This window comes from Eurosta solidaginis, chromosome 4 (assembly GCF_040869045.1).
Source record: "Eurosta solidaginis isolate ZX-2024a chromosome 4, ASM4086904v1, whole genome shotgun sequence".
Taxonomy (NCBI): domain Eukaryota; kingdom Metazoa; phylum Arthropoda; class Insecta; order Diptera; family Tephritidae; genus Eurosta; species Eurosta solidaginis.
In genome coordinates, this window is record NC_090322.1 from 60690576 (window position 1) to 60704425 (window position 13850).

General features: G+C 38.3%; 2 long non-coding RNA genes across 2 annotated transcripts; one reads left to right on the plus strand and one right to left on the minus strand.

Annotated features, from left to right (window-relative positions):
- Nucleotides 1-4034: 4034 nt before the first annotated feature.
- LOC137249866 (uncharacterized) lies at nt 4035-12519 on the plus strand. Its single transcript, XR_010952580.1, has 2 exons — nt 4035-4257; nt 12297-12519. It is a non-coding gene; the product is annotated as an uncharacterized lncRNA (long non-coding RNA).
- Nucleotides 11309-12123, minus strand: LOC137249865 (uncharacterized). The gene is made up of 2 exons (XR_010952579.1): nt 11794-12123; nt 11309-11735 (listed from the first exon to the last, which is right to left on the minus strand). It is a non-coding gene; the product is annotated as an uncharacterized lncRNA (long non-coding RNA).
- Nucleotides 12520-13850: the final 1331 nt, after the last annotated feature.

Sequence of the window (13850 nt, forward strand, 5' to 3'; positions counted from 1 at the left end):
TCTGTCTTCTTGGATTTAAAACGGGCTTTTGAAACTGTCGATAGATCTGAGCTATTGGACGTTATGTTTAAAATTGGTATAAGAGGAAAGGCTTTGGACTGGTTCCGGAGTTATTTGGGTGACAGAAAACAGAGAACGATAATTGGAAAGGAGGTTTCATCAGTGGTGGATGTTAATATTGGTTTACCACAAGGCTCGGTCTTGGCGCCAATATTGTTTACATTGTATATCAATGATATCAAAAGATGCTTAAAATATTGTAAAATACGTCTATTTGCGGATGATGCATTGCTTATCATAAGTGAAAAATATGGAGAATGTGCCATGCTGAAAGTACAAGAAGACCTGGACTCGCTATACAAATGGTTATGCCTTAGAAAACTGAAATTAAATGTCGAAAAAACTAAGTTCATGATATTTTGTAAAAACACTAATATCATAAGTAACAATAGTTTAAATAATATTACGCTGAAGGTAAAAAACATGGAAATCCAAAGAGTAAACAAAATTAAGTATTTAGGAGTTTTGATTGATGATAATCTAAATTTTGGAGAGCATGTAACTTATCTGGAAAGGAAAATTGCACAGAAAATAGGCTTCATGTATAGAACATGTAAACATATCAGTCAAAGTCATAAAATATTGGTATATCGTGCAATTATTGAACCACACATTTTTTAACCGTTCTTTAATAAAACTAAACTGACATATGTCCATCGAAATCACAAAAACAAAGTACATGGAATTTTTATTTATGTTTGTAGGTATGTCACCATACTGCCACCTTGTATCGCCCCACCATGTTACTGTGTAAAAAGCTAACTCGATTTCCAATTTTTGTTCTGCGTGACATTTTGGTTTGACGTTTGCATACATGTTTTACATTGTCGCCATAGTAAATTTTACCAAGTAGCGCAACTAACAGCTGATCGGTGAAATTCGCACATTCACACGCACAGTTCTCCTCGACTCAATTTCAAAAAAAACTTTAGATTATTTAGCTTAAATTTTAAAGTAAGATAAACCTTACCAATTGATGTATAAATAGAATATATAAGCGTATTTGTTGTTATTAAAAGAAGCTTTTTATTTATATTAATGTTTTTAACATTTTTTTTCAACTTTAATTTAACAATTTGATGCGTTTTTAAAGCATTTTCGTGCATTGAAATACAACCATGTGGATATACGTTTTGACATTATATTTCATACTCGTTCGTGTTTGCCATTCTCATTGCTTCTAAATTCGTAAACAAGGACTGCAGTTATTCGGTGTGATTTTTCGAAAAAATGTATTATTTTTGTGAAATTTTACACTTAATCTGTGGTATTGTGGTGGTCAAAAAGGTTTTATGCAAAAATACTTTGGCTTACAACGCGACAATGTATTTCGTAATTTCGAAGTACTTATTGTTTTTTTTTTTTGTGGATTTGTCTGTATTCATCTGAATACAGCTGGTTGGTTAAGGTTGCCAGCTTAGTCCATTTGGACAAAAAATGACCCTTTTGAACCCCATATGGTCTGCTGGTCCGTTTTTCTCAATTTTGATTCTTGTTCGGCACGGATTTGGTACTTTTATTTCTTTTTCACTGAAACAAAAATTCAAAATACTGCTAAAAAAATTTTCGGCAAATCTGTTACCCGCACATAATTTTCAATTTACTTCTGTAAACCCATTATGTACATGTAGCTTAAGTTATTACAAGTTAAGCAACCATATTGTAAATATTGTAAAACTATCGATATGAAAATAAATATGGCGGCCGGCACTTCCGGTAAATCTAAAGACCAGAAAAGTCGTGTTTCAACTTAATCATTAAACATCGTATAAAATAATTGAAATACCTAACCAATTTACACTTCAATGGAATTCTTACCACGAAAATTTCTCTATCTATAAAATGTAGCAGAACAATGACATTTCACCCGGTAGATAATTTAGGCAAGGCATTAAAAAGGGAAGTGTTGAATGTTCGGGCAAACACATTGTCATTAATTTTTGATGAAACAACGGACTTATCAGAAAAAAGACTTGTTTTAGTGGTTAGATATTTCGATTGGTATTCAGTTATTACACAGTTGAAACTTTTAAGACACTTGATTTTTAGTCTGAGTTCCAACTCACACTTACTGAATCTAGGCTCTGGTATGAAGTTCAAACTGTTAGGGAAAAAGTAAACATCTATAAAAGTAGCCTTAACACCACTGCTTAGTTTTATTTACGATTTACTGAGTTTGCCACAACGTAAATTTTTTAACCGTTCTTTAATAAAACTTAACTGCGCTAATCACTTTATTCCATTGAAATCAAGCAAAACTAGGTTCACAACGTTTGGTTGGTGAAAGACATAGACTAATCCTAGAAATGTGAACATATAATACCTAAAGGTGCACTTTATTTTTGTTTCTGCAGTTTGAATTAAAACCAAGTTTGTACTTATTAAAATTTTATATATTAAACCATTGAAACATCCCAATTGTTTGTATACCAATAAAAAAACCCATGATTTGGTCCTTTTTTTGAGATCTGGTCTTTTTTTCGATGCATTTTGGTCCTAAATGAAAACTTGGTGTGGCAACCGTGTTTGAGAACGCATGTGACAAGGTTGCATTTTTCAGAACTAATTTTTGTTTTAAATAATGAAATAGTAGTATGGAAGCGACAGCCATAGTAGTAGACATGAATGTGAATATTAGCAAAGTTTAAAAAACAAAGCATTTTTTATTTGAACATAATTTAAGGGAAGATGCACACGAGGCGCATCTTCATAGTATTAGGTACATCATAAGAAATCTTGAGGCGTAGAAAATCGTAGCTGCTTTCCGTATTTTGTACGCGTCTACGAAGCTATGTCTCGTGTGTATCTTGCCTAAGTTTAGCTTCTTACGAGAGCCAACATTTTTATATAATAATGATAAATAACAAATGAAGCAACTGATCTTAAGGTGACTTTTGAGTCGTTTTGGCACTTGCGTTGCGTCTACATCTGACATTGAACACACGCGCTTTAATTGCTTCAATCTATTAGCGACGCACCGCCAACGTCAAAGCGAAACACAAATAATTAAAAACTTAGGGATCTTCTTGAATTTTCGTGGATTTCTTGAAAAATATAAGAATTTCTATCACCGGTCAACTAAATAAAAAACATAATTTTGTTTTCATGTCGATTTCGTGATCGATCAGGAGAGACGGTGGAACATATCCTCCTGGGACGCGACGCAATCTGATGAGGGCACAATAGATCAACATTCGCAGTGTAATCCCCAATAAATTTTCTATCTATCTTCATGTTATAAAAATAGTTGTATTTCATATTTCCTCATGTGACAGGGGAACTTTTAACGTCCGTTATTTTAAAGTAACCCTTATTTGACGAATCACTTTAAAATAAAGTGTTTGTTAGCGTTCAGCGAAGATGGTGAAAACGGCCCCTGGAATTTTTATCTTATATAGCCAAAGAAACATAGAGAAAATTTAAAATATAATGCATATGTTTAAAATGTATGCAATTTTTGAAATCATTTTTATTATATAAAATTAGTTTGACATATCAGATTTGTCAATATTATTTTAGTCTCGCTACTTTTAACACATTTATAATATTTAATAAGAACATTTAAGAAGTAAGAAATATGATTAATGCTTACATTAATAAGTGTTTCATTTATGTTCTTTGAGGAATACGTTCGCAAAAATAAAAAGCACGTTTTTATAATGTGCATGTGAAGATCCATAGATAAAATGAGTAATAGAAGGAACATTGGTTTTTATGTTTCATTTTTAAAATGAAAATATCCTGCTAAAAAAGTAATAGAATGGACATTGGTTTGTATATTACATTTTTAAAATGAAAATCTCCTGGTAAAAAAGGAGCAAAACATTACTACATTTTTTCATTTTCGTACTTAATTACACTCCCGTTTTGTGATTCTGGATTCCGGGCAAATTTTGAAAAAACTCCGAACATCAATTCCTTCATTATACGACATTCGACTGCCTAGTCCACTGCCTTCCACTCTATTCGCAACATAAGCTCAATTTAAGCTGCCAAACTATATAGTAAACAATGGCTGTGACTTCTATAACAACAAACCTACAATCATCTGTGGCCAATTTTGTTAAAGATAAAATTTAATATAAGGAATTGGCAAAAATGGTATTTCAAATTGCCAAACACTCCAGAAATTTGTCAAGCATTTGGCAACATTTGAACCGCCGTTGGTTGACTTCGCCCCTAGTCGCTAGAGGCATGGTAAGAACTGTTTACTATGTCCATAATAGTGCGAAAATTCAACTAATTTACAAAAAGTGATGGTAATAGTCTAGTTGAGGGGTCGACTGCTAATACGCTACCAAAAATATCGAGAGAGGTGTCAAAAGACGCGTCTTGACATCAGTATTAATAATCCGAAGGCGGAAAATAAAAATATTAACGCGTTCAAAAGATATTAACGAAAAACCGAAAAAAGACCCGCGGGTACCTCCGAAACCGGGGGTCGGATCCATAGTATTTTTGCGCAGAACACCTTTCGGCGTTGGCGGCCTTCGGCCGCGCTTATAAAAAATAACCCTGGGCTACGCCATGCCACGTCCGGGTGTGTGGTTTAACCGTGGCTACCGCCACGGTGATGCACAATTTTTTTGGTGGGTACAAACACAACAACAACCACATGGAAATCGCCAACTTCAACTGCAAATATCTCCGGACAGAGATAAAATTTTTCTTTTCCGCCTTCAGATTATTGTTCTCGAGGTTAATACGCGTCTTTTGACACCTCTCTCGATATTTTTGGTAGCGTATTAGCAGTCGACCCCTCAACTAGACTATTACCAAAGTGATTATGTAACAATAATTATTGCAAATAATCCGATTCATTTCATTGCAAATTGTATTATTCAACTTCATGTAACTGCAATAATAGCCAATGAATATGCTTGTTCGTGCAATAAAAATGTAGGATTAACAAAACCCGTATTATGAAGTCCCTTTTGTAAGAATGAGTTTATTAGCGCTCAAATAACTGGGAACATTAAGTTTACACTACAAGTGAATTCCCAATGAAACTGAAGGCTCGATTGAAAATGCTAAGTTGGCCGACCTTAAATTTGTGTTCATTCATTGTTTTGTCTGATTCCAACAGTCTTATGTATTATGTTTTGTTATGAAAATAGTTTCTGCAAAAACATACATACGAATTTGAGTACATATCGCTCATTTAATTCCATAATGTTATAACTCAAAAAACGTAATTTTTAGTAGAGCCATTTAGGGATTTGAACTGCCATATATTTGTTATATATGTAACTGTAGCTTTTAAATTTTATCTTAAGACAATAGTTTTAGCGGATCACAGCAACATCGAAAACATTTTTTGTGTTATCAATTAGAAATTTTCCAGCCAGCATTTTTTGAAAATTTTGATCAACAATTATTCAAATATCATACCCCAAGATGATTAAAAACGATCAAATTTAAAAGCATTTTCTGTTAGCAAATTAACTTATCGTCCGGAGCAAAATGTACCATAAATGTGATTATTCTTGAATAATCATTTATGATTCATATTTCGAAGCGCTTTTTGTTCATATCTGATATCATTGTAAAATTGGGCTTAATTGTTTTAGAGTAATATTTGACTGCCTTTCACAGTAATTTTCTGATCATATTCGTGAACATATTTCAATCGTTTTGGTTGAGATTTTTGATTCATTTTTGAATGCGATTATGATGCATTGGTTCTTTATATCTAATTCAAAATAACAGACTACATAATAATCTTATTTCATCAGGGGAAGAAAGCATGCGGAAGTGAGCTATTTGAACCACAGGTCACTTGCAATCAAACTAGCCCAATATACACCTGCGACTTCCCAAGGCAGTCGGTTCTATGTACCGGAGCGACTCGGGATTTTTCCCGACCAAGGACTGTCATTTCAGTGTGACCCCATTTAATTTGTTTCGTCCCTCCCACAAATTGTCATCCTCCCAGCAGCTCCTTGCAGCAGGACTGCTACATATTCTCTTACTCCGGGAAGGTATCGAACCCAATCCGGGTCCGTCTCCTGACCCCGGTCATGAGAAATGGTTTTGCTGCATTTGCCAGAAAAGAATCTTTTTAGGACGGTCATACTCTGTTCAGTGTGTCTCGTGCAAGGGATGGTTGCATCGGACAGGTTGTTCTGGGCTTGATCCCAAAACCCGACGTCCACGTAACTTTTATAAATCTTTTGTGGCTCGTTGCTGCTCACGCCCAAGGGCGTCCCGTAGTCTACGCCTAAGCGTATCCCCACTACCTTCCAGCAGCTTCGCTGCTCAGCAAGCCACAACAAGTACCCGCTGCTGCTCGCGCCCCACGGCGCCAACAACTCAAACAGCTGATACCACTCATAACTACTACCTTCGTAGTAGAGCTGGTTGCAATGCTGAGGATCAGCCCCTGCCCCCGTCTTCTTCTCCCCCCTCTTTTCTGGCAGAAATCGTGCAGGTCAGGGAAACAGACTCTTAGTCCCTGCCTCCGTTTGCACCGTCTGCCAGCACAGAATATATAGGTTTGCGACATCCGCTCAATGCAGCTCCTGCCTTGGGTGGTGCCACTTTCCTAGATGTTCTGGTCTCCGCGACGGCAACCCCCCGACAGGTTTCATCGCGCCATGTTGCCAGGTCGCAAACCCAAATCATCCGGGTACCCCAATGCTTGCCCAAGGGCGCCCAGTCCCAAGGCCACAACAGCAATTGCGTCCTGGCCTTCCACAACCTAGGCGTAGTCACCCCTCACTTACCCCTAGAGTGGCGGCGTCACCCCTCATGCACTTCAGAATTCTGCAGTTCAACTGTAATGGACTAACTGGGAAGATTACGGAGATAGTCGATTTCATGAAGCGGCACAACATCCGCATTGCTGCGATTCAAGAGACTAAACTCACAGCAAGATCTGCATTGCAGACCTGCTCTGGTTATAATGTCCACAGGAAAGACCGCGAGAGCGGAAATGGAGGCGGCCTCGCGTTTATTATACACCACTCTGTGCAATATCATATATTTGATCCTGGCATCGACCGCAGTGACAATGTCTTAGAACGTCAAGGCCTATCTGTCCGGTCAGGCGATGCAAATCTAGAAATCATCAACATCTACATCCCTCCTGTCACCTGTTGCCCCAGTGGATACCGCCCTAATATCGAGGCCTTACTCACTGGCAATTATCTTAGGCGATTTCAATGCCCATCACGACCTATGGCATTCAAACTTGCGGGCGGACAGTAGGGGTGAGATGTTGGCGGATCAAATAGACGAAACGACGTTCTGCACAATAAACGGAGACGCCCCCACACGTATGGTAGGAAGCTGTCATAGCTCGCCAGATATCTCAATCGTGAGCGCAGAACTCGTAAACTGCGTCAACTGGCAGCCGATGGTAACATTGGCATCCGACCACCTGCCCATACTTATTTCGTTCGAGCGTACCGCCGACTTCATCGTCACCGAAAAACGCACTTTCATAAACTTCAAAAAAGGAAAGTGGGAAGAATATAAATCTGCAACAGACAGCAGCTTTGCTGCCCTCCCTATCCCGACTGATGCCCGCCAAGGGGAGCGTGCCTTCCGTAAGGTCATTGAATCCGCCTCGGCACATTTCATTCCCGCCGGGAGAATTCCCGAAATCCGGCCCCACTTCCCGGCGGAGGCCGCGAGCTTAGCGAGGGAACGCGACCTTATAAGACAGCTTGATCCAGGCGACCCCCAAATAAGGGATATAAACCAACGCATCAGATTGCTTGTGGACGAACACAAGCGGGCGAAATGGGAAGAGCACCTAAGAGGTTGTAACCTCTCTACTGGTGTAGGTAAACTTTGGTCCACCGTAAAGTCCCTATCGAATCCGATTAAGCACAAAGACAAAGTTTCCATCGCCTTTGGCGATAAGGTGCTGTCGGATGCGAAAAAATGCGCGAGCGCTTTCTGCCGACAATATATAATGCATCCTACGGTCGACAAAGATAGACGGAGAGCCAATAGACACGCACATAAACACAAACTCAGCGCGTCACCAATTACCATCACCGCTAGAGAGGTTGAGGACGCCATTGGTCGCGCTAAACCATCCAAAGCAGTGGGCCCAGACGGCATAGTCGTGCCGATGCTTAAAAACCTAGGGAAAGAGGGTTTCAAATATTTAGCGCATATCTTCAACCTGTCTCTTTCCACCTTTGTCATACCCGAGAAATGGAAAATGGCCAAGGTGGTCCCGCTACTAAAGCCTGGGAAACCAGCTAACGTAGGTGAGTCATATCGTCCGATATCTCTCCTATCGCCAGTGGCAAAGACGCTTGAAGCCATTTTGCTCCCTTATTTCCAAGCACATTTGCAGCTAGCCACTCATCGGCATGGCTTCAGAAAACTCCATAGCACTACCTCCGCGCTAAACGTCATTAGCACCCAGATAAATTGCGGTTTGAATCAATATCCCCACCATAGAACAGACTCGTAGCGTTAGACATATCAAAAGCTTTTGATACGGTCAACCATGGCTCGTTACTGCAAGACCTGGAAGGGTCCACCCTTCCCCCATGTCTTAAAAGGTGGACCGCAAATTGTCTGGGTGGTCGGCAGGCATCGGTGCAATTCAGAAACGAAACATCAAAACAAAGGAGAATTAAACAAGGGGTGCCACAGGGTGGTGTCCTATCCCCGCTTTTGTTTAATTTCTACATATCTAAGCTACCTTCACCACCGGAAGGAGTCACAATCGTTTCCTACGCCGATGACTGCACAATAATGGCCACAGGCCCAGGCCCAAAGATCGATGAGCTATGCAATAAAATAAACGGCTATCTCCCTGATCTCTCCAGTTTTTTCGCCTCACGAAACCTGGCATTGTCACCGACTAAATCTTCCGCGACCTTATTTACAACATGGACGCCCCAAATGTCGACCATATTGAACATCCACGTCGATGGCACTACGCTACCGACTGTCCTACACCCCAAAATCTTGGGTGTGACGCTTGATCAGGATCTACATTTTGGTGCGCACGCAACCGCAATTGTTCCAAGAATTCAGAGCCGTAATAAAATCCTCAAATCCCTTGCTGGCAGTACCTGGGGAAAAGATAAAGAAACGCTCTTGACCACATACAAAGCAATTAGCCAGCCGATTACGTGCTACGCGTCACCCATATGGTCGCCAAGCCTAAAAACCACCCACTGGAAGAAACTACAGGCCTGCCAAAATACTGCTCTCAGAATCGCCACGGGCTGTCTTCTTATGTCCCCAGAACACCATCTGCATAATGAGGCGAGAATACTCCCCATCAGGGAGAGAAATGAGATGCTGACCAAACAGTTTCTGTTGAATACCCAGAAACCTGGGCATCCCAACAGACATCTGATTGACGAACCAGCACCGCCTAGGGGCCTAAGGAGTCATCTCCGTAAGCATTTTGAGGAAATACGGCACCTGAGAACCCAGCCGTATGAAGCGGAAAAACACAAGCAGGTCCTTGGTGAACTCCATAGACAGGCGTCGGACCTTTATGTCGGGAATTGCCCGGTGAATCCAGTACTTGAAGAAAAATATCCAGAACTCGCAGAAGAGGAACGCATACTCCCCAGGGAAACGCGTGTCACTCTTGCTCAACTTCGTTCTGGATACTGTAACAGGTTAAACTCTTACCTATCCAGAATCAACCCCGACATACAAAATGTATGCCCTGCTTGCAATGTGTCCCCACATGACACCAACCATCTCTTTAATTGTAATGTGGAACCAACGCCTCTAACACCCCTTTCCTTATGGTCCACCCCTGTTGAAACGGCAAGTTTCCTTTGACTCCCGTTAGAGGATATTGATGACAATTTGTGATCGGTCGCGGCTATTAAGTGGGGCGAGCATTGCTACAACAACAACAACAACACCTGCGACTACATCATGCAGCATCAGTTATGATCGTCAACATCTTAAAATACGATATGGTACGGGATGTTGAAGCCATATCCAGGTACATATGTCAAGAGAGGTTCACTTACCTGGGGTTCAAATAGTTCACAACCTTTGTATTGTCTAATGGTTGGATTTGTATTTTCTGGGGAGCCGAAGGTGGAGAAATGGTTGGGAACATCTTTTGTTAGGAGCAGTATATACATTATTATTATTATTATTATATGTTGGAAAAGGAGTGACGATTCACTGCTTTACACTGGATAGGAGCGCTAGTGTTGCCACTTTCGGCTCTCTGGTTATTACATTCGGAATATTATGCCCCTATTACCGTTTACAACTCAACTCTGGTTGAGTTGAAATTTCGCAATTTGGTATTACAGATTACAACTCAACCTGTCAAAAAAAATTTCGGTTGAGTTGTCTAGTCTTACAACTTTTTGTGGCATTGCCGTTTACAACCTTGTGTTGGTGTAGTTGTCAAAGACGTCAAAATCTTACAACTGCTTACTAGCAGTTGTCTCATGCAATTTTGCAGTTGTTTTGAAAAAATGTTACGTTTTAGAAGACGGTTCACCACCTAATTTTTAACAAAGATGTTCAAAGTTGATATCAAAAGACACGTTTCGACCTCCGATTTAAGAATCCGAAAACAAAAATTGTAATTCTTTGCGACAGCATGGCACTGCTAATACGCGTCCAAAAATATCGAGACGCGTATTAATCTCGAGAACAATAATCCGAAGGCGGAAAAGAAACATTTTATCTCTTGTCCGGAGATATTTGTAGTTGAAGTTGGCGATTTTCATGTGGTTGTTGTAATGTTGTTGTCTTTTTTCGGTTTTTGTTTAATATCTTTTGAAGGAGTTAAAATTTTTATTTTCCGCCTTCGGATTATTAATATTGATGCCAAGACGCATCGTTTAATACCTCTCTCGATATTTTTGGACACGTATTAGCAGTGTCATGCTGTCGTAAAGAATTACCACAAAAATTAAAAATTTTATTTCTAATAAAATCTAATTTCATGTGGTTGTTGTATTTTGCCAGATTTTTTGCACACAGCTATGCAGAAAGGTGTTGGACCCAACCAGAGTTATTTTTACGAATCGCGGCCAAAGGTCGCCAACGCAGAAAGATGTTCTGTGCAAAAAAAAACTGTGGAACGGGCCACATATTTCGTACCCTCTCGGGCCATTTTGTGGGTCTTTGTAAATATCTTTCAAAAGAAATAAAATTTTTAATTTCCGCTCTCGAATCCTAAAAACGGAGATGGAAACCCGTCTTTTGATACCACCTTTGATAAGAGTTAGATGGTGCACGGGCTTATAAAACGTTACCAAAAAAAAAAAGCAAAACATTTAAAGCCGGTAGTTAAACCTTTTTTAATCAAACAATAATCAACAATTTTGTACACATTTCTAGAAAAAACAACGTTTAAACGAATTACATTGAATAACTTTTTGACCTTAGTTGGACGAGGCTGGCCGCAGTTCGGATGCAGCCAAAATAGGTGAAATAATTATGCGAGTCCCATTGATACTTATCACTACTCCTGGGAATCCTATTTGAGTAAAATACAGTTTTTTCTGTTTGGGTTTTAATCTACTTCGCACAAATATTCTCCTCAATAATATCTAAAACCAGTTCAACACCAAAATCATTTCCACATCATATTTGATAGCTGCCGTCAGCAAGGAATCGGAGTATGGCGCATAAAAATAAAATACAAACGCGTATGCGGAAATGGTCCTTAATTTTGTTTAGACTGAGTAAAATGCTTCCTTTCAAATCTGCAAAATAACTTCATATGAAACTCATTATTTGTTTGTCACTTAAACATTTTCTTACTTGGTGCTTGGTAGTTCCAAGGGATTGGAATGATCACGCGAATGCTTTCCGTATTCGCGAAATGTCAATCACCAACATTTTTGTCATTATAAAATAGATTTCATATAATATTAATAAAAAAATCACATTTGAAAATGCTTAAATTTCTGCCACAAATTGATCAGCTGTTTATTTATCTGTCAAATCATCACTTTCTGAAGTTGGCAACTCAATTCAATTTCAACTGAAATAAGTTGTAATTCGTAATACCAAACAGGAGTTGAGTTGTCTTAAAGTTGAGTTGTTTTAATTACAACCCAACTAAGTTGAGTTGTAAACGGTAATAGGGGCATTAGTTTAGATAAATTTATATATACTTACGTATATATTGTTTTGTACTGTATGTGTCATTACTGTAAAATACAATAACTTATAAATTTAAATCTAGCTAACTCTAGATTAGCTTTTTAAGCTCAGATAATGAGAGGAATTCGTTGATATTCTTGCTGGATTCTATGTCGTAGCTTTTCAATGTCTCCGACGGGATGTTTCTACCAAAGATGTTGGCCCGTATAGTCGAAAAATGTTGGCAGTTGTCAATTAGGTGGGTGACGGAGACTGCGGAACGTTACAGAAGTTACTTGATTGCAATGAAAAAAGATGTATAGCGCAGTTAGGATTTAGTAAGGAACGGTTAAAAAATTTGCGTTGTGGTAAACTCAATAAATCGTAAATGAAACTAAGAAATTGTGTTACTGCTATTTTTATAGATGCTTTCATTTTCACTCACAGTTTGAACTTCATACCAGAGCCTAGATTCAGTAAGTGTGAGTTTTGAACTCAGACTAAAAATGAAGCGTCTTAAAAGTTTCAACTGTATAATAATTGAATACCGATCGAAATATCTAAACACTAAAACAAGTCTTTTTCTGATAAGTGCGTAGTTTCATCAAAAATTAATGACAATGTGTTTGTCCGAACATTCGACACTTCATTTTTAATGCCTCGCCTACATTATCTCCCAAGTGAAATATTATTGTTCTGCTACATTTTATTGATAGAGCAATTTTCGTGGTAAGAATTCCATTGGAGTAAATTGAAAATTGTATGTGGGTAATAGATATGCGACAATTTTTTTAGCAGTATTTTGAATTTTTGTTTCAGTGAAAAAGAAATAAAAGTGCCAAAACCATGCCGAAAAAGAACCAAAATTAAGAAAAAGGGACTAGCGGACCATATAGGGTGGAAGGGAATGGACTGAAGTGGCACCCGTGTTCTCAAATACAAGCTTCCACATCAAATATATATACATATATGTACTTCGACATTACGAAGTACATTGTCGTGTTGTGAGGCCAAGTATTTTTGCATAAAAGCTTTTTGACCACCACAATACCTCAGATTAAGTATAAAATTTCACAAAAATAATACATTTTTTTGAAAAATCACACAGAATATTCGCAGTTATTGTTTACGAATTTAGAAACAATGAGAATGGCAAACACGAACGAGTATGAAATGTAATGTCAAAACGTATATGCACATGGTTGTATTTATATGCACGAAAATGCTTTAAAAACGCATGAAATTGTTAAAGTAAAGTTCAAAAATAAATGATAAAAACTTTAATATAAATAAAAAAATTCTTTTAATAACAACAAAGACGCCTTATATATTCTATATATATATCAATTGGTAAGGATTATCTCACTTTAAAATTTAAGCTAAATATTCTAAAGTTTTTTTTGAAACTGAGTCGAGAACTGTGCGTGCGAATGTGCGAATTTCACCGATCAGCTGTTAGTTGCGCTACTTGGTAAAATTTACTATGGCGACAATGTAAAACATGTATGCAAACGTCAAACCAAAATGTCACGCAGAACAAAAATTGGAAATCGGGTTAGCTTTTTACACAGTAACATGGTGGGGCGATACAAGGTGGCAGTATGGTGACATACCTACAAACATAAATAAAAATTCCATGTACTTTGTTTTTGTGAATTCGATGGACATACGTCAAAATCGTACTGGGCCGAAATTTGGTGTGTCAAATAAAATAAAAAAATTTATAATCAGCT